The sequence below is a fragment of the Meles meles genome, chromosome 10 (assembly GCF_922984935.1).
Source record: "Meles meles chromosome 10, mMelMel3.1 paternal haplotype, whole genome shotgun sequence".
Taxonomy (NCBI): Eukaryota; Metazoa; Chordata; class Mammalia; order Carnivora; family Mustelidae; genus Meles; species Meles meles.
This window is the reverse complement of record NC_060075.1, coordinates 65,594,362-65,614,929: the sequence shown is the minus strand read 5'-3', so window position 1 is coordinate 65,614,929 and position 20,568 is coordinate 65,594,362.

Genomic DNA, 20,568 nt, shown 5'->3' with positions numbered 1-20,568 from the left:
TACACTGATTTACATATATGCATGTGCACGCACGTGCACACACACACACAGAGTTTGTGTGTGTGTTTGTGTACAGTGAATGAAATTAGCCAGTTCTTAAAGTAAAGTAAGAGATTAGCAGTAAGAGATTAGCATGACCGAGGAACAGGCATTACCCAAGACCAGTCAAAATGTCTAAGTTGTAGTCTCAGTGTACAGGTACCTAAAATGGAAATCCAAAGCAAAAACAAAAACAAAAACAAAAAAAACCCTGTATAGAATACCACATTTCGAAAAAGGCAGGCAAGAAACAAAACATAAGTGATTTTTCCAAAGTATAAAAAATGAAAGCCCCAAGTTATAAAAATATGTATAAAAGAGGGGCGCCTGGGTGGCTCAGTGGGTTAAAGCCTCTGCCTTCAGCTCCGGTCATGATCTCAGGGTCCTGGGGATCGAGCCCCGCACGGGCTCTCTGCTCAGCAGGAGTCTGCTTCCTCCTCTCTCTCTCTGCCTGCCTCTCTGCCTACTTCTGATCTGTCTCTGTCAAAGAAATAAATAAAATCTTTAAAAAAATATGTATAAAAGAAAAAGTAACCCACGCTGGTTTTCTTGAATATCTGATTATAGTGTAAACCAGTTGAAAAGTACAGACTTTTGAGTCAGCTAGAACTGATTGGTGTCTAAATTCTGGCACTACTTGGTGAACCTGGCTGGTTACTGAAAATGTGTAAGACTCAAATGCATCTCATCTCTAAAATGCAGAGAAAAATACATACCTTACATGGCTGTCCTGAAGACTGAATGTGATTGTTCAAAATACTAAAGCTTTACCTTGGAGAAGAATAATGGAAAGGAATCTCTCTTCAACTTCCCACTGGAAAGAAAAATATCAAATCTGCAAAAGGTGGAAGTTCCTGACTCTCAAAAGTTTTGATATTATTACTGTGAAATCATTGACAGTATTAAAAAAAACAGCAAGATTTTCATCAAGATAGAAAAAAATAATTTCCTCAAATGAGCAGTAGTGGAGTTAATTTATTTTTTAATCTAAATGAGTTTTTATGTTGGGGTATGATTATGGAGATATTAGCATATGGTGGTCATCATTTTACAACATATAAGTGTATCCAATCAATATGTTATGCATTTAAACTTGTACAATGTAATATGTTAATACATCTCAATAAAGCTGGGAAAATGTTTTTTTAAAAAAAATTACTGGAGTTTTAATAAGGTAGGTTCAAACTTTCCAGAATTTCTATTGAATACTCAGTATAGGTAGTTCAAAATACAGCATTTGTGAATATAATGGCATTACAAATTTGGTAAAGGACTAATTTCAAAAGCTGTATTATGCTAATAAAAATAAAAATTTAACAAAAGGGTTTTCATTAGGTTCACATTATCATTTGACAAAAATGTAGCTGATATGTTACATATTTTCATTAATTCTAGCAACTCAAAGTTAGTAATTTTTTTTTTTATTTATTTGACAGAGAGAGAGATCACAAGTAGGCAGAGAGGCAGGCAGAGAGTGAGAGGGAAGCAGGCTCCCTGCTGAGCAGAGAGCCCAATGCGGGACTCGATCCCAGGACCCTGAGATCATGACCTGAGCCGAAGGCAGTGGCTTAAACCACTGAGCCACCCAGGCGCCCTCAAAGTTAGTAATTTTTAAACAGTTTTGTCTATTGCAAACATTGCAAACATTAATCATTTATTTATTGATTTAGTCAATATTTATGACTTGCATAATGTAATTCATTTATAAATATACAGGTTCATATATATACACACACGTATACTTATAGCTACTTATATCCATAATGGATATCAAATCCCATAATAACCTATATTCATATCATACTTGTATAAACTCCAACTAGGTTTTTTAAGATTTTTAACTCAAATATTACTACAAATAATTTGATTTTTCAGTTAGGTACATTAATCCATATCTCAGATGACAAGGATGTTTGGAGGCTTTTACAAGTCTATGAATAAAGGAACAGATACTGTCCAAGTATGATGTCATATCCTTCCACTTGTATTTTAAGGAGTAAAATTATGTGTTTATGGCCACTGCAAAATAATCTGAGATGAGTTCATTTTTTTTCAATCAACTATGCCACTTACATATAGAAACCGTATTTGTTTCAAGTTGCTTTTTTTTTTTTACAGAATTAGTGACATTATTATTTATGATCAGACATTTTACACTTCAGAGTGCATGACATGTCTGAGAGTAATAGGGTTCCCGCTTTGAGGAGATTCTAATTCATCATCCCTTAATTGCCTGCTTGGAGCAAAGTCAAACCAATTCCCTTCTTGCCTGACCAAAGTAGCATTGCTTTTGGCCTTGAACACCTGACTCTCACTACTCTTTGTAACAAAACTCATGTCAGTTTAAAAGCACTCACAAAAAAAGATGGTGAGGGTATAAAATATGTTGAAATAATTCTTATTTGTGTCATTGTTACTACCCTGTTTTCACGGTTATAAGGCTTATGAAATAAGACTTCATCGTATCCTCAGACATCTTTAAAGTCTTGCCTGTAGTACTAAGATAAGGATTGATTTGGGCCTAAAACCACATTAACTAATGAAAAGAAGAATTAGAACTTAGAAAAAGAATTTTTTTAAAGATTTTATTTCTTTATTTGACATAAAGAAAGAAAAACCATTAAGCACAGGGAGCAGCAGAGGGAGAGGGAGTAGCAGACTCCTCACTGAGCAGGGAGTCCGATATGTGGCTCGATCATAGGACCCTAGGATCATGACCTGGAAGGGCAGATGGCTACAGACTGAGCCACCCAGGCACCTCTAAAAAGAATTTTTCTATGATGACATTTCATAAGTTCCAACTCAGTCATCATTGTGGGCATTGATCCAGTATCTTTGATTTTTTTACCTCAAAAGAAGATATAACTTATTTGTTTGCTTTTTGTTTATGGGGTGATTAAAAGGGGGTTTTGATAGTTTTGAAACATTTCAGTTTTTGTCAAAAATCTTAAATTGAGGAGAGCTCGAGGAATAAAATAATGAAAGATGTTTTTTCTAGAGAAGAATATAAAAGAAATTCAATGAATTGTTTCCAGGTCCATCTTCAGCAAAGTTGATTTTCTTGTAACATTTGCCTTCTGTTCTGCTCAGTTTCTTCCCCCTCCTGTGACTATATTCCTATTGAAGAAGCAAAGATCTTCATCAGATCTCCAAGGTTCACAGAAGCCCCCAAACTTATGTCAGTTAGGTCAGTATTTCTAAGGTTAGAAGGACTTCACCCCTCAGTGCTCCAAATATGCTTTGACAAAACATCTCCATTTTTCTTTTTATTCTATATCCCAAGACTCTTTTCTCCACTTTTTGGCTCATTGGAAGGCATAAATTAAGCTTACTCAGATTACACTATTTTGGATGCCACATCTGGATTATTACCTTACACAAGGAATAAACCATGTACAAAAGTAGTTCGTTTATTAATGATTGATAAGCTATTATATATTTCTAATGCTATTTTATACATGGTGGCCACCTGATGTCCCTGAAATCCTATGACATAAATCACTTGACCTGTCTATATAGACCTGGTTACTTATTTTGAGTTTCAGTCTGCAATACTTGGTATATTGTTGCTTCAATATTGCATGGCAGTATAACTAATGCCAAAAAAAAAAAAAAAAAAAAAAAAAAAAAGCATTTAAAATGCCAGGAGCCTGCACCAAATGGCCAGATTGCCTGTTCGTGGGGTCTGGCTGCATTCACTGACCCTCTTCACTAGAACAAGGATGGCTCATTAAAACAGAGGTCAGCAAACTGAATGATAGCCTCTGGGCCAAAAATGGATTGGGGCCTATTTTTGTATAACCCATGAGATAAGAGTAATTTCTGTACTTAGGGGAATAAAACAGAAAAAAATATACATAAGACAGATTTTTGGCAGCTAGAAAACTAAAATATTTACTTCCTGGCGTTTTTTTTTTTTTTTTACAGAAGAAGTTTGCCAACATTTGTTTAAAAAAAAAAAATGACAGTTTCCCAAGCCGAAGACAATGGAAGGAATACCATCATCATACCAGAACACATCAGCTCTTTAACTATATAAGAGACAGAGCATACAACTTGCAGCGTTCAATATTCATTTCAGAGTATAGGCTAAATTTCCTTTAGTCAGGAAATCTTCCTTCTTGATGTTACAAAAACCAACAAGATCTAATTTAATATTATAAACAAACAGACATACACAAAAACCACTAACAGAAACTTATTGTGTTTTATTATACTTAATTATAAAATACATTGATTTAGAATGTCTTCCTGATATTCATTGATTAAAAAAAACCACTGGGGCTGAACATTCTTTAGGTTCACCAGAGCTTTCTTCATGACAAATGGATATGGATGAATCATATGTTTATTATTCCTAAATAAATCAATGGATGTTTTAAATATACTTGCAAAGTTTAACTAATGATCAGTCTCTTGCTAGTAGGAACAATTTTATTGGCACACCATGCAAGTTTATTTTTTAATATACAGGTAGGTTATCTGTAGTAGCAGAATGTCAGGATAATTTTGCTGGTAGTCCTGTGAAACAAGTGCAAATTCCAAATTGTAGTCAATCAGTGAGATTGACAAAGTCATGCTTAAATAAAATTCAAGGATTAATTAGAATACCGCATTGAAACAGTAGCCCAGTAGTTCCCAACTATTAAAAAAGTGTTATCCATTTAAATATAAAATAATGTTTCTAACTCATGACTAATAGAATATATATCATGTTGTTATTTTGTAGTAGTTCATGATCTATCAACTCTTGGGAGGGTGACACAGGAAATGCATCTGTAATAGATGGTTAGGGCTGCTGGTCCATAGGCAAGACCCAAGACCATTGGGTCTCATTGTTTGGGACTTTTTAGCAGCCTCCATCACATGCCTTTTGGTGTCAATCTTACTGATAACTGAGTGCCAACATGTTCCAGGAGAGTCCACGTTTCTTCACATACAACAATCTTAGTTCATCATCAGAACTCTGTAAATATTCATGAAAGAGGTTATATAGATCAGGAGTTGACATATCTTTTTTCTGTCAAAGTTCTCCTGGTATTTTCTACTGTGGACCATACTACCCCTGTCACTACTACTCAGCTCAACTGCATGTAGACTAATGCATATTTTTGAGTAACAATGAAGCTTTATTTACAAAGACAAGCAGCAGGCTGGATAACATGCCAAATTCTGATATGGATCACAGAGCTGGGTCTGACTAATTCCAAAGTTTATAACCGTAGATACAGAGAAACCACTTAAGATTAATACTCTTATTTTCTCAGTTATCAAATGAAAGTAAATTACCTCTGTAAAATCCCCCACATACACACATAATTTTTAATTCATGAAATTACATTCACTCCGTTTGTTCCTCACTTTGGCAGAATGGATTAGTACCATCCATTTGGGAACCTGAGAGAAAAGAAAAGATAGAAAGATTCTGAACATCAATTGGAACAAAAGAATAATGAACTTTTTTTTAAAAAAATGTCTTCCCTTATGGGAAAAGAGGTACTGTTACTTTCATTGTTGACAGAGAAAGGGAATTGGCCAAAGAGACTTATAGAAATAAAAGATGGCTTAACAGCAAGCACTGTGTGAAGGGAAAGTCAATCCAGTAATACTGTTGACAAAGGTTAACCACAAAATAAACCTCACATCTGTGTTCAATATGAGGGCAATTAGAAGGGAAACCACAATACATCTCTTACCCTAAGGACATGATCAGATCTAATTGACAAGATGTGCTTTAAATAGGAAGCTTCTACTCATAAGAACTTTTTTGTAGTAACATGTCTTATTACATGGACTAATAGTCTAAACAGGCAGGAGCAGCCCACATGTGAAACATAGCCTACACTCTGAAATGAATATTGAATACTGCAAGTCATATGCTCTCTCTTGCCTTCCTCACAAATAGTATTTCCTAAAGAGATACTCTTTTCATTTTTTTTTTTTGAAAGAGAGAAGACATATCTTAAAGACACACTGTGATTGGACAAGACTTATTTTGCCTTCCCCAGCAGATGTTCACAACTCATATTAAAAATGCATTTGGGGTGCCTGGGTGGCTCAGTCAATCATCAGACTCCTGATTTTGGCTCAGTCATGATCTCAGGCTCCTGGGATCAGAGCCCCACCTTGGGCTCCACATTCAGTGGGGAGTATGTTTCTCCCTCTGCCCCTTCCCATTCGTGCTGTGTCTCTCTCTCTCTCAAATAAATAAATCTTCTAAAAAATGCATTTGGTAATATAAAATCAGGTGGTCCCAGTAAATGATCCTATTCTTTATTCTAATTCAATTCTTTATGTCATTGTTATTTAGCAGTGTTTTCTCTGAAACTACACCCCACTTACATTTGTATTTGTGTGTTTATGGGAAGAATTTTTTTATAACAAGGTGTTTAAAAACTCTATTAATACCAAATCTGCAATTCCCTAGTTGTGTGATATTAAATAAACAATGATTCCTTTTATGAAAAATGGGAATATTTGGGCTACTTGCTTTAGAGAGAGAATGCTGGCAACTACTGAATTAAATAGATAATTACTAAAGAAGTTCATCTTGTGTCCCTATCACCTCATGCTTGGTGACAGCAACTGTTGTCTAACTGATTTTGATGCCACTCTTACTTCTTCAGTCTACCATCTGAGCAGCAAACAAACTAATTTTTTACATGTAGATCAAAGTATGACATTCCTCTGCTCAACACAAAAGCTCAAATGGCTTGAGATCATATTTGAAATAAAATCCAAAAAATATTATTCATGACCCTACCACTTCTCCAAATTTTTTGCCACTGAACTCTTCACTCATTCTACTAAAGCCACAGTGGTTTTCTTGTTTTGCTAAAGTACAACGAGCTTTTGTACAGGTTATGACATTTATTCTTCCCTTAGTCATGCATCTGATCATCTCTACTCCTTCCAGGTCTCTACTCAAATGTCACTTTATTATGGAGCCTAATATCCTGCCCCAAATAACTCAACCCCTGTGCATGTTTTAGTCCCTCTCCAAAAGAGAACCGTAATGAATTTATACTGATAACTGTTCCTGGATGGTCAGATTAAATATGTTTCTCTCCACTTTTATTCTATTTTTAAAGTGTGCATGCGTGTGTGTGTGTGTGTCTGTTTTGAGAGAGAGTATACACACTCAGGAGGGAGGAACAGAGAGAATCTTTTTTAAAATTTATATATATATTTATTTATTTATTTGTTATATGTTTTTTAATTTTTAAAATATTTTATGTATTTATTTGTCAGAGAGAGAGAGCAGCAGGGAGCAGCAGGTAGAGGGAGAAGCAGGCTCCTTGTTGGGCAAGGAGCCCAATGCAGGACTAGACCCAGGACCCTGGGATCATGACCTGAGACAGAGGCAGAAGCTTAACTGATTGAGCCACCAGGCATCCCTTGAGAATCCTTTTTTCTTTTTTTTTTCAGTTGTGTGATGAGAGAGAGAGAGAGAGAGAGAGAGAGTGTGTGTGTGTGTGTGTGTGTATGGGTGGGTAGGGAGAAGAGGGAAGGGTCAGAGCAAGCAGGTGAGAGAGAAGCTGAAGCAAACTCCACCCCCATGTGGATCCATTCTCTGGGCTGGATTTTATGACTCTGATATCATGACCTGAGTTGCAATCAAGAATAGGACCCTTAATCTACTGAGTCACCCAGGCACCCCTCATCTATTTTTACTTTAATTATTATTTTTTAATTAAAAAAAGATTTTATTTATTTATTTGACAGAGAGCAAGAGAAAAGAAATAGGAGCAGGGGGAGCAGGCAGAGGGTGAGGGAGAAGCAGTTTTCCCACTGAGCAGGGAGCCCGATGGGGACTCTGATCCCAGCACCCTGGAATCATGACCTGAGCGGAAGGCACATACTTAATGACTGAACCACTCAGGTGCCCCTATTTTAAATTTTAGAGGAATTACTCTCAAATAATGTTTTATATTTTTGGCAAAGGATGTATCTGGATAAGGATTTGTGAAGGGTTTGACTTTTAAGGAGAATATGAGAAGATCTCTTAAGTGAAGCATTCATCCAAGCAGCTAGACGTCTGTTTATTGACCGTGGACTGACCACGTGTAGAAGAAATAGAAGTAGGTTGAAAGAGGGATAATATGTTGATTTGCTTTAGTTCAAACTCTCCCTTTATATTCTAAATGATAATTATGGTACTACTTCTTATGTTCAAGGTGTGTATGCTTCATCTCTCTTAATATTCATGTCATTCTATGAAGTACCTGCCAGTGTTGTCTTTATTTTATAGAACTTTTGTTCATAGAAACTAAGAGCATGTCTTAGGTTAAAACTGCTATTAAATAGTCTAAATATTTCACACCAGGAAGTCTGACTCTGAAGTCTATTGTTCTTAATCAGTATACCATACTGTCTCAGGATGAAATATATTATACTTTGTGAAGATAATGAAATAGCTAAGAGACAAGAAGGAACTATAGACTGATGCTTTTTTGTGTATGTTAGATGGCAATGGAGAAATTGCAAGCACTATAATTAGATTCTGATATTGGATCATATGGTTTGATTCCTATTTTTGTTACAAATTCATCAGGTTTGAAAATCTGGGATCTTCCCTTTTAAGATTTTGTTTAATACAGAGGACATTGGGAGAAGGAGAGGAGAAGGGAGATGGGGAAAATCGGAGGGGGAGATGAGCCATGAAATATTGTGGACTCTGAGAAACAAACTGAGGGTTTTAGAGGGTAGGGGGGTGGGGGGTTGGGTGAGCCTGGTGGTGGGTATTATGGAGGGCATATATTGCATGGAGCACTGGGTGTGGTGCATAAACAATGAATTTTGGAACACTGAAAAATAAAATTAAATTTATAAATATGCAAAAAAAAAGATTGTATTTATTTATTTGAGAGAGAGAGAGCCAGAGAGAGAGCAAGAGCAGGCTAGAGGGGCAGGGGAGAGAGAGCAGACTCCCTGCTTAACAAGGAGCCTGACATGGCCGGAGCCAAAGGCAGACACCTAACCCACTGAGCCACCCAAGCACCACTTTCCGTTCAAATTATTACTAGTGCAGGCCAAAAGATAGAAACAATGGATCTCATTTTTGCTAATACTGTTACACAGTTGACATATGAAAACCACAAGCTTCACAAAGAGCTGGGTATATGAGGAAAAATGGAATTTGAGTACAAAGTAAAGCCACAAAATGAAAGTAATTCAGTGCCCAAATCCCAGTAATGGGTCAGCTAAACCATTAACGTTAAGACAATGTTCACCATTCTGATAGGATAGTGCATTGTCTCCTGAAAACTGATATGGGAAATACTTTCCAAACTAAGGATACAGAGACAAAACCCCACACTCTGCTACCAGAGATGTGTGTGGCAGCCTTGGACTTTATAGTTCCAACTTGCCCACTGACCTAACGCCACAGAGCAAAGAGTAAGACATTAACAAAGCGAAATGGCTCATTAAGCACTCACACAGTCCCCTTGGCAGTGTTAAAATCTTGCCATTTACTGTGTCATTGCCAAGTGTTCTTTTATCAGCAAGGAAGGCCATAGAGAACGGGTCCAGTGGAAAGGAGTGTGTGGACAGTCCTGCGCCATTAACTTCCACTGGCTGAATCAGTCCATCATATAAATGTGGCCCTATCTAAACAGTAAAGTTCATAACAGAATATATTTCTTCTCTATCTAGAGAGGGACAAGGCGAAAAAGAAAAAAAAGCCTAAGGAATAAACACCATAATCCTTGGTACATCGATACTCTATTTTTTTTAAATAAATAAAGCAAAAATATAACACAGGAAAATACTAAGAAAGATTCAGTTGGACCTTTGAGGGCTAGGGAAGAATCTCATTAGCTGACAAGCATGAGAAGGTATCTGTAAGAGAAGGACAAGATTAATAAAATGTGATCTAAAAAACCTGTCTTCCTGGTAAATTAGATTTGCTGAACCCATACATAGGTGGTCTGTATTAGAATGTAAAACTGCTGTTTTTTGTTTTGTTTTAAAACAGACATTTCCAGAAAATCTATAAAAATAATGGTGCTTAATAAAATAAATAAAATTGCATTAACAAGTGACACTTCGTATCTTGCATTCTTAAAATAAACTTGGTAAATTTTTCAGGCTATTATAGATCATGTTACCCAAATTTCAAAAATTGTAATAAGATCAAATACTTTATACAGAGTTTACTATGTACCAGGCACTACACCATATGCCTTAGAGTAATCAAGAAGAGGAAGCTAAGGCAGGGAGAGATAAGCAGCTTGTTCAAAGTTAAACAGTTACAAGAAATGCTGCCCGAATTCAAATCCAATCTTTGTGCTCATCTACTACATTAAAGATTGGTAAATATTTCCTATAAAGGGTTAGATAGTAATTATTCTAGGCTTACAGGGCATAAAGTTCTCTGTTGCAACTACTTAATTCTGCCCACACTTGGAGCATGAAAGCTGACATAGATATTACATAAACAAATGGTCATGGCTGTGTTGTAATAAAACTTTATTTATAAACATACACCATAAACCAGATGGAAGTGCAATGTGCGGAACCCTATACTGCCTAGTGATGCCTCCTTAGACTAAGATTCAGATAATGTTAAGTATATTCACCTCAGACTTCTTTTTTATTTCTATTTACTAATGAGAGGCTGTATGTTTTTGTTGGGACACAGGCAGCTGCAAGCCCTTGAATGTAGAACAGAATTTCTCTCTTGGAATCTTTTTTTTTTTTTTTTTTTTAAGATTTATTTATTTATTTGTCAGAGAGAGAGGGGGCACGCATAAGGAGCAGCAGGCAGAGGGTAAGGGAGAAGGAGGCTCCCCTTGGAGCAAGGGACCCGATGCGTTGACCTGATCCCAGGACTCTGGGATCAAGACCCTGGCTGAAGGCAGATGCTCAACTGACTGAGCCACCCAAGTGTCCCTCTCTCTCAGAATCTTATCTTGATATTGAGTTCCAATTCTCATGCTCAAATCAAGCCAGATCCATCAGTTCAACCAACCCTGGAATGACAATCATAGCATTCTTCTCTCTTCCGTGTCCTTATTACTACTGTCTTTCTTTATTATTATTTTCCCATTAAAAAACAGAACAGCATAACATAACAACAGCAACAGCATCCTTGTGGCAATTACATATACTCTTTTAAATACTTTATTGGAATAATACAGCAGTTTAAATAAGTAAGTGGTAACTTCTATGTTAGGAGTAATTTTCCCAGCCATCACTGTCAAAATAAGAATAATCACTTCAGGGTCACTAGATTTATCTCAATTACTCAAAATGTTTGGACTTAGTCAGCAAATCCCTCAAAATTTCCCGCACATAACCTGCCTTTTTTTTAATTTGAGTACTTTCTGCGAGATATAAAAAGGGACTCAGTGTTCCCCTGATCATGACGGGGAAACATAAGGTTCGGTTGCAAATTTTTAACAGCACTTTGCCAGGCGGTAGAAGAGCCAGGGAATTCATGTTCCCTGTGTTTGTTTATATTGGTATCCTGTGGGTAAAGAATGAAATCCCAATTATTCCTTAGCAGGGTCTCCAGTAGCTTGAGGAATGGATCTTTACCTGGTGTAATCAAAGCCACTCAGAAACAGTAGAATTTATAAATTCCTGAAATGCTAAATTTCCTTTCATTTCAAGAAAAGACAAGATGCTGCTTATTGCATAAAGCTTTTTATTTTTTAAGACCATCATATTCATTATGGGAATTTATTTATCTCTATCTAACAGATTATCTTAAAAAGAAAACTCATTTTGTGTTATACAAAAACAATTTTGTTTTGTTTTGTTTTGTTTGGAATTTTGCTGTTTATATCCAGGGCATATATTGGGCTAGTGACATTTAAGTGATTGTATGTATGTATGGCTGAGACAACTGCTCTCAAGTAGATTACTGAAAATAAAATGCACATCTGCATTCTTCAGATTTGATCAATTATTTTTTAAGTCACCATCTCATTCAAAAACAGAATGTATATAAACCACAATCATGACAATTAAAATAGTAAGAGTAATAAAACCTAACATATCATTGCCTACCTTTGCACTGGCACATTGCCAAGGTACTTAAATCCTTCTGCCTGTCCTTGTTTGGATGCATCTCTCTCTCTCTCTCTCTCTCTCTCTCTCTCTCTCTCTACCAGAAGCAACCACTAAGCTGAATATTCTTATTCTCTTGCTTCTCTTTACAGTAGTGGTACTGGATGCTGGCTATACACTGAGATTACCTGGGGAGCTCTAAAAATAATGATGATGGGGGCACCTGGGTGGCTCAGGGGGTTGAGCCTCTGCCTTCGGCTCAGGTCATGATCTCGGGTCCTGGGATTGAGCCCCGCACTGGGCTCTCTGCTCGGCAGGGAGCCTGCTTTCCCCTCTCTCTCTGCCTGCCTCTCTGCCTACTTGTGATCTCTCTCTCCGTCAAATAAATAAATAAAATCTTTAAAAATAAATAAATAAAAATAATAAAAATAATGATGATGCTTGGGATCCACCCTCAGAACCTCTCATTTTATTGGTTTAGAGTACAGCCTTCATATTCGGTGGCTAACTGATGGGATAATATCATTTCACACAAAGCTTTAGTTCATAAAAGATGTATGTAAGGAACAGACAAACACTGCAAGATTCTCTGACTTGACTCTCCTCAGATTCCATTATGAAAAAATAATACCAAGGCCATGATGCATTCAGTTCCAATCTCCTTCTCCTTTTCCAAACAAGACTGCATGGTGAATCTGGATTCCTATATATCTTTTTAACCTCTCTTTTGTCTTCCAAAATCTTTACTCTTTCTTGTTACTTAGTTTTTTTAATCAATATTGAGCATGGCCATTTGGGGAATAGAAAAGGTGATGGGGAGAGCAGATTATGGAAGAAAGAAGCAGCAAATGAGCTTGTCCCACAGGAAGAGACTCATTCATGAAGGATCTTGCAAGCCATGCTCAAAGGACTGCATGAACTCAGACAGAAGACAATCACTGAAGAAGCATCAATGCCCTCCAGCCAAAGAATGCCAGGAAAATACCTGTAGTGGACAAGCTTGGTGTGTTGTTGCAATGGGGGTGGGGTGACACAAACCATGGGGACCCGTGGTCATCTCAGTAAGAGGGGTTAGAAAAAGTCTATAATAGGATTGGGCTTTGGTTAGGCAATTTTGAGAGCTTATGGAAGTAACAGTTTACTCTAGATCAGGGCTATCAGAAAGAGGGGACAGCTCTATGACTGGGTATCTCAATAAAACTTATCATAAGGAAGGTAGTCTACAGCAAGTACAAAGCTTTCATTTGTAAACGACCAAAGCAATCTGATTAATTACTTAACTTGCCAAAACAAGCAGAATGTTTTGAACTCAGGGGAGACTAAAAACAGAAAGACGGGGTAAGGAATTATTCAAATAGTGATTAAAATTTCTTTGAGGGCTAGAGCTATAGCACTGTCTAACACAATATATACTCTAATTTCAGGGTTTGCCTGAGAGACAATTGATGTTTTAATGTGCTGTAGTAACAAGATCATTCATTAATTTATTCACAGTATTCAATAAAGTTTTCATTAAATACTGGCAATGTCAAGAATTTATGTATTCTAAGGAATTAAAATAGAAAGCTGACCTTTTGAAATTGGGTCATTAAATATTTCTCATTTAGCCATGTTTCACATTCCAGCTAAGTGTCTTAAATAAAACATAGTTTATGTGTATATTTATCTGTGGAATGGTAAATGAAATGTTCACTTAATGCACTAGCAATTCAGTAGCATGGGGATATTTTTAGAAGTTCATGTAAGATCCTAAGACATTTTAAAATAGGAAAAAGGCCATTCAGTTTAATAGAGCTGCTTTTCATCAGAGATATTAAATGTATTTTTCACATGGCAAATTAAGTGAACTGTTATACTGGGCCATTTTGATACTATCTCACCATTGTAAAATAAAAAAAGCCTAAACTTATTGCCTAGGTTAGAATAGTCAAGCTTTACATTGTATGCTCAACGGAATTTGGAAACTTGATTGTCACAGTTCATTTATTGCAGAAGATTTTAAGAGAAAAGCATCAACTCCCACACTCTTAATATTTTTATGTCATTGAACCATTTAAACAAGTTGGATTCTATGCATTGGATAAAACATTAAGTTTAATACATACAGAAAAATTCCTTAAGTGTGTGAGTAAAGGGTGGGTAAAGATCAGAGGAGCCTAAATGTCCCTCTTGAGAAGCCCCTAAAACTCCATATATTGGCTATCAACAACATCTTTAGTTTTATATAGCAATTGGGAAATACCTTGAAATCAAAGTAAGGATTTGTGGTGGTTGTTTTTTGTTTTTTTTTCTGTTCATTCCAAATTTCTGGCAGTGTGTTAATGTAAATTACTTGATATAATATTTTTTTCCTTTATATACTCACATTCATCAACAATTTTAAATTCTGGATATTTGTACAATTTATCAAATAAAGATCTGTAGTGTTAAGATGGCCAAAAAAAAAAAGAAAAATTATCTGTGACTTATAGAAATAGCCACTGTTGTTTGTGGTGATATTTTTGCCAAATTAAGTTGGTAAAATTGTCAGGTATTCAGTAAATTCTGACCTAAACAGGAAGTAAAATAAAAATAATATATATCTTCCACACGCTCCTTTTATTTTCCTTTGATCTTTTGTTCATCTCTTAAACACTATGTCCCTCTGCTTCTCCGTTTCTCTGTTTTTCTGTTACTTTATCTTTCAACTTCGTTCATATTTTCTGTATTTGTTCCTAATTTATATCTGTCTCTGTGTGGCTCCTCCCACCATCCCCATTTTCCATAGAAAAATATTTTCAAATCCATTCACACCCTCAGGAAGGATTCCATGTCCTTTAGCTAGGACATCTCGCTTAAGATGTTTTTTGTTATTCTTGGTTATTTTACATTGTAGACAAAAGAAATTTTCTAATTCTAGTAGGAAAATGGCAGTTACCTAAAATGGAATTATGTCCACAGATCCTCCTTTCAATAAAAAAGAAAATCATCCACGCTTCAGACATACAAGATTACTAGGAAACAAAATAGCGCAAGGTTTAGTTCACATGCAAGGGAAAAAGGCAGAGCTCAAATCTGTACAGCCAGCTCTGGAACCCGTGCCAGAACAAAATATCAAGCAGAAACTGAGTGAAGAGAAGAATGCAGCCATTACTGAGCAGTAGGGGAAGGCAGATAAACATCACGCCTAGAGAGAAAGCAGCAGGGGACATATTGAAGCCACATCTGAGAGGTGGAGAAATCAAAAGCAAGGTAAAAGAGATTTTGTAAAAGACCCAAGATTTTAGTCTTCCTTTCAGAAGTTCATGGCAAGGTGAAAGCACATAAAAAAATTAAATTAAAAAATTTAAAATATATATATATAAATATATATATAAATATATATTATATATAAATATATATATATATATTATTTTTTTTTTAAGGGGCACTTGGGTGGTTCCATTGGTTAAACATCTTGGTTTTGGCTCAGGTCATGATCTCATGGTCATGAGGTCCAACCCAAGGATGGAGTTCCACGCTCAACAGGGAGTCTGCTTGAGATTTTTCTCTTTCTCTCCCTCTGCCCCTCCTTCCCCAAATAAATAAATAAATCTTTAAAAAAATTAAAAGATAACTATCTCTATAGTAATTAATTGGTTCAGACAATGGATATTAAAACTACTGGGTTAAAAAGATAGTTAGATAACCCCAAAGTACTTCCTCATAGGTTAAATGTTAAGAGGGAAAAAGTGCTTTTACAGTGTCGCATTTGGTAGACATCACGTAATCAAGTGATCAACATTTTAATGAACAATAATGGAACAAAATGAGGGTGATCTGATGCTCTAAAGATACAATGACACTTTTGTGGTATTCCTGCCAAAAACGCTTGACCTGAATCTAATCCTGACAGAATAATCAGACAAAAACAGAGGAACATTTTCTAAAACATTTGGCCTGTTCTCTTAAGAATAAATCAAGAAAGGCAAGGAAACAGCTTTAGAGAAAGGAAGACCTAAGAGGCATAAAAAATAAATGCAATTTGGGGTCCTGGGTGGCATCTGCCTTCAGCTCAGGTCATAATCCCAGGCTCCTGCAATAAAGCCATGCATTGGACTCCCTGCTCAGCAGGGAGCCCGATTCTCCTTCTCCCTTTGCTGCCCCCCCTGCTTGAGTTCTCTCTCTCTGTCAAATAAAATCTTAAAAAAAAGAATAAAAAAGAGAATAAAAATGTGATCCATTTATATTACCAAGGAAAGAACACAATTGAATAAAATACAAACTTATCAAAGATAAGACATAAGAGAACTTTCTTGAGGTAACACAATTCTGAATGTATAAAGTTAAAAGGTTTATTACATTCTAGAGTGAGTCAATAGAAAGAAATACATATAGACATATCTTGGAACTCTTGTTCTTAACTTCATCTATGTAATCTTGTCCTTAGATAAAAGCATAAAAATGTCACATAATAAACTATTTCATAAATGGATTCCCCCCTCCATATTTTGATTGGCTTTCATACAGTCAAGGGAAGAGGAATCATTCTCACAAATATTCAGAATAGACTGCATCAAAAATGACCCAGACAAGGAAGATTTTATCCTACCAATACATGCCTCAGGAGTACATTTCATAAGGCAATAATCCCGAGAACCAGGAAGTTGTCCTTGTATGTATTATATATTTTTCATTGTGTAGTTTCACTTGGGCCTATTTTCTATTCTTCTGTCTTTCGTAAAGTCAGATGACAACTGATCATATAGTTGAAGACTTCTTGAGGTACCCTCCTGCCCTCTAGTTCCAGGTTTTTAACCTTTCATTGTGTATCTTTTTCTCCAAAACTTGATCCTAACAGGGTTAGGATGTTTTGAGACAGAAGAAACAGTTCAACTGTTTCTACAAATACAAATCATATAAGATTTACAAAAGCCCTTGTTCACCATTGCTAGGTATTCTTCTTTTAATGTGACAGTTTCTATGAGCACAAATAAAAATGAAAAACAAAAATTACTTGGTTCAAATTATGAGTCTAAAAGGATCTTTTAGCATCAAATTGCAGAATGACGGAGACTGCCCCAAAAATACAGGGGTGAGGACACCCTACCAGCTCTCTCTCATTCTCTCTCTTATTTTTAACAAAGAATTTCCTCAGGGGAAAAAAAATTTAAGACCTATATGTATATCCTTTTCATCCCTTTATCATTTTCTGCTTTGGATTCTTATCAGATGAATGTGATTCATCTCTGCACACTGTGCAGCAGTTTCCAATGATTCAATGAAAATGGATGGTAAGAATCAAGCAGCTGAGAAGAATGGGACACCATTTCATTTATACCCCTCACTAGATTTATTTTCCCCAAATCTCCTCTAGAGCCATAAGGGCCTTTGGCAGAAACACAAAACTCTTAGGAGAGCCATAGTGCTTTTCTAAATCTCCACCATGGTATTCATAAACAATTTTCATATGTGAGCATAGACTATTTACCGTCTGTTGTTTTCCAGTTCTCAAGTTAAAATTTAATTACCACCACAACTTAAGTTTGCATTTTCCAGTTCTCTCTATTCTTTCTGGCATATTACACAGGGTTCTAGTACCTTAAGATGAACACTCAGATCTAACTAAGAGAAACCTCCGATTAACATAAATATTTTTCAGAATAGTAGTTTTTAAAAGTTATTTCACTGGAATATAATTGATATATATTAAACTGTACATATATAAAGTATAAAACTTGATAATTTTTTACATACGTATAACCTTGGAAAGCATATCATAATCAACATAAAGAACATTTTTATCATCACCAAAGGTTTATCCCTTATTACAACCACTGCCATTCTAACTTCCCTCTCCTTCTCTATTCCTGGGAAACTGCTGATCTTCTGTCACTAGAGGTAAACTTGCATTTTATTGTTTTATATATATAGAATCATATACCATGTATTCTTTTTGTGTCCTTTCACTCAGCTTAATTATTTTCAGATTCACACACATTGTGGCATATGGAAGTATTTTATTTCCTTTTATTGTTGTGTGATACTTCCTTGCATAAAAGTACACAGTTTAATCCATCTGCCTCTCAATGCAATTAGGTAGTTTTCTAGTGGTTGGCTGTTATAAACAGAACTACTCTCAGTATGTGTCTTTGTATACATAGAGTTTCATTCCTCTTAGGCAAATATCTAGAAGTGGAATAGTTTGCTCACATGGCAGGTTTAACCAGGAACTTTTTCAGAAATGGTCAACCTGTTTTCAAAAAAGATTGTTTCACTTTATGTTCCCACCAGCAGAGTGTGTGAGGTCCAGTTTTTCCATTTCCTTACCAAAAATTTCCTTGCCAAGCATGCCTTCCATGTCTTTTTCTTGTTTTATTGAACCAGTTTGTATCTCCAGCAGAACGATAAATACAAGTGGTGAGAATGGATGCCTTTAAATTGTTCTGATCTTAATGGGAAATATTTCATCTTTCACCCATTAAATAGATGTTAACTGTCTTTTTTTCGCATATGGCCTTTATCAAATTGTCCATGTCCCTACTGATTCTTACTATATTATGATTATTCATTAAATATCGATGTTGGATTTTGTCAAATTCTTTTTCTGTGTCTTTGAAATAATCATATAATTTTTCTTTTTTTTTTAAAGATTTTATTTATTTATTTATTTGACAGAGAGAAATCACAAGAGAGGCAGGCAGAGAGAGAGGAAGGGAAGCAGGCTCTCCACTGAGCAGAGAGCCCGATGTGGGACTCGATCCCAGGATCCTGAGATCATGACCTGAACTGAAGGCAGCGGCTTAACCCACTGAGCCACCCAGGCGCCCCTATAATTTTTCTTTTTAATTAAATTAAATTTAATTTGTTAACTGTATTAATAAACTAAATAAATTGTCATTTATTATATTGATTTTTTAATGTGAAAACAACCTTGCATTTCTAGGATACATACACCTTGATTATGATGCATTAGTCTTTATATATATATATATATATATATATATATATAAATACTTAATTTGCTTAAATTTTGTTTAGAAGTTTTATGTCTATATTCATGACAGAAGCAGCTTGATAGTATTCTATTCTTGCAGTGTCTGTTTCTTGTTGTTGTTGTTGTTTTTTAAATAAGGGTGATATTTGCCTCAGAAACTGATCTGGAAAGCACTTCTTCCTCTTCAATATTCTGTACATGTTTGATAGAATTTGTGCTATCTCTTCCTTAAATATTGGATAGGATTCAGTAAAGAAGCCATTTGAGCTTGGCTTTCTATTTGTGAGAATGTATTTCACTACCAATTCAATTCCTTTCATAGCTTATCTGTTTCTTCTTGAGTGAGCTTTGGTAGTCTGCGTCTTTCAATAAATTTGTGCATTTCATCTAAGATATCAAAGTTATTTACTTGAAAGTGTTAATAATATTTTCCTATTATATGTTAATATTTGTGGAATCTCTAGTGACGCCACTTCTGTCATTCCTCATATTGTCCTTTCTTCCGTCTTTCCTTCCTTCTCTCTTTCTTTCTTTTTCTTTCTTCCTCCCACCCACCCTCCCTCTCTTTCTTTCTTTCTTTCTTGACAAGTTTGGCTTAAATTTTAAGTTTATCCATCTTCTCAAAGAACTAGTTTCTTAGTTTCAATGGACTTTTGCTGTTATTCCATTTTCTTGTTCCTTGATTTCCTCTTTAATCTGTATTATTTCTTTCCTTCTGATTATTTTGTGCAATGACTGAAGATGTGTGTCCCCTTATGCCCAGTTCTTACACTGACTGAAATCCAACCCCAAAACTTACTGGTATAAGAAGGTGAGATCTTTGGAAGGTGATTAGGTGGTGAAGGTGGAGCCCACATGAATGGGTTAGTGTTTCTGTAAAACCCCGTATCAACCTCAAATCCCCCATAGTTATGTTCCTGACTCCTTCAAACAATTCACTGTTAATGAGATTAACCAAATCAGAAATGAGTGAATCCTCATTTATATTTCATCCCTCTAGAGTTCATAGAGGAAATCTCTAGCACAAATCTGCTATTTACACAGGTAGAAAAATTATAGCATAAATTTGCTTCTTTAGGTAAGTGGAAAATTAAGAAAGAATTAAGTAAATACAACAGTGGAAGATGAGGACTTTAAGCCCGTATTACAGTAAAAATCTCATTAATTCAAAATAATCCAGATTTCTTAATGATTTTCATATGGACTTTATTAAAATTCATCTTTATTTTTAAATTATAGGAATTGCTGAGCAAATTAACTTTTCACTAAGCTTGTAGCACTTCACAGTGCTCCACTTAATAGAGTAAACTATTTTCAAGTACTTGAATATCATTTTTAAAGTAAAATAATACTGAATGGACTGTCTGGTCATGATAGCTGCTATGTCAGAACCTCTACTACTCTGTAACTTCTTTGTGTCTCTCCATTTGTTTAAATCCCTCTGCGTATGTGATAGTGAAGCAAACAACCCTGTCTCCTTGGCAATATGTAATCCAAGGTTTTTATTGACTCAGAAAAATTTAATTACAAGCATTTTATATTCTACAATGAGATTA